Genomic DNA, 2,084 nt, shown 5'->3' with positions numbered 1-2,084 from the left:
TTAATACTACATGAAAATGAAAGTTCATCAAAATTCAAGTTATATCATACTGCTGTGTACTGCCATCTTAATCGGTGCAATTCTGAGTTAATGCTGCTGCTAAATGATTTTTAATATTCCACATTTATATGTTGCTTCAGAAAAATTTTGCTTTTTTTCTCTAGTTTACTACTTAAATTAACCTTTTCATTTGAGAAACTTTACAGTAGGTTGAACGGATTTTTGGATTAAATGGCCTGAAGTGCAAATGTTTTTTGCCTCACAGGTTTGTTATATAAATGATAAATTACCATTTGCAAAACAGTTTAGAAACCTGCACTAATGGATCTGCTGGAGTGCAGTGAAGTTTTATTTTTTATCATATTACATATTAACTGAAAGGACTGGGAAATATTTCAAAATGATAATGTTTACAAAAGCATCTATGCTATGCTACGTCTATGCTACATCATTACCTATATGGATATAAAGGCTATCTGTGCTTGCAAGTGAAGATTGATTGCCATACCTCAAGCAGAGACCTTCACCTCTTTTATTGAAAGTATGTAACAAAGGCATCTTGAAGTGAAAAAAAGCCGAAGACTAAATGAATCCTTTAAAGCTGGGGCTTCATTTACCAGTGACCACCAACTAACAAGGAAATAATAACTAGAGTGGCTCTAGTTACAGTTGACTGGAGTCTTATTTCATTTAGGAACCCTTTTTCATTGCATTTTAATCTTCTCTATCTTTTTCTTTGTAGTAGCTGCAAAGCTCTAGAGTTGTATCTTCTAGAGATTAATCAATAAATCAAAACGTATAGGGAATTATAAGCTATACATTGCACCAAATCCTATTTGTGGTGTAGTAAAAGCCCATCTGGTAATTTTATTTATATCAGTAATTCCAAAGGTAAGCTGTGTATTCATGATGCTTACCTTTCCAAACCATTATCAATTAAAGATCTAAACTGGTCATTAATAAGCAGCAAGGGATCTGTATTTTGATGATAAACATCTTACTTCTGCAAAGCAGTGGAGACTGGCTACCCTCAAGAATTTAGGAATTATCCCTTCAAATTATCTCTGTCTAGAATTAACAGAATTAATGAGTTGTATTGTCCATAATATTTCTTTTCTTTTGCTTTTGAATTCTACTTCAGGCCCCCAGAAGAAGGATAAACAGGTTTCTTCAGATTGTGGCTTTTTACTTGATCTGAAGGCTGCCCTAGACAAAGGATCAGGTCTAAACTATCACAGAAAATGTCTTGACATTGTAGTCATATGGAAATATGTCATTCCAATTTTTCACGCAGTTATTTAATTTTTTGCTTCTCCTTCATATTGAAATCTCTAAATCCTGTCTAGTGTAAATGTTATTTCACTAATGACTTAAGTCTTAGTGATGTATCCTATTAGATAAAATACATAAGTACTCTATTTATTTATTTTTAAACATATAAAACTGATCTGATTTCAAATGTAACTAAGCTGACTATGACACATGATTAATCTATAATGCAGATTAACTCACGATTAATAAAGAATTGATTGGTTTATTTTCCTCCGTAGTTCAAATCTTGACTCTGTAAACTTAAATTTTAATGAAAATCTATGTATTACCTGAATGGAAGAAGTTAAAAGTTTTATCAAGAGTTTTCTACTAAGCTTAACTATATTGCATTAGAGCTAGTAAGTCTTTCCTGATACATTTTAGCTCTATGCAGTTTCCTTAAGAGGGATGTTTCTTAAGATCATAGAATCATTTGAGTTGAAGGAGACACTTAAGGGTCATGTAGTCCAAGTCCCCTGCAGTGAGAACAGGGACACCCACAGCAGGGACAACAGGGACGGGTTGCTCAGAGTCTGCTCTAGCCTGACCTTGAGTGTCTCTACGGATGGGGCTTCCATGACCACATCTCTGGGCAAAATGAGCTGCCGAGCCAGCCAGGAGTCGAACCTAGAATCTTCTGATCCGTAGTCAGACGCGTTATCCATTGCGCCACTGGCCCTGCTCGGAAAACAGGGCTGGCCAGTCGCACTTCAGCATATTCTCCGCCCGCGCCGCGTTCCCGCGGGGCGGGGCCATAGGCGGGGCCGCCGGCT

At 36.4% G+C, this 2,084-nt stretch overlaps 1 non-coding gene across 1 annotated transcript; it reads right to left on the bottom strand.

The window, feature by feature from the left end:
- Positions 1-1,917: 1,917 nt before the first annotated feature.
- On the bottom strand, positions 1,918-1,990 carry TRNAR-ACG. The gene has a single exon. It is a non-coding gene; the product is annotated as a tRNA-Arg (tRNA).
- Positions 1,991-2,084: the final 94 nt, after the last annotated feature.

The sequence above is a fragment of the Meleagris gallopavo genome, unplaced genomic scaffold (genome assembly GCF_000146605.3).
Source record: "Meleagris gallopavo isolate NT-WF06-2002-E0010 breed Aviagen turkey brand Nicholas breeding stock unplaced genomic scaffold, Turkey_5.1 ChrUn_random_7180001844426, whole genome shotgun sequence".
Taxonomy (NCBI): Eukaryota; Metazoa; Chordata; class Aves; order Galliformes; family Phasianidae; genus Meleagris; species Meleagris gallopavo.
Note: the sequence above shows the minus strand (reverse complement) of the source record. Positions and strands in the feature narration are given on the sequence as shown.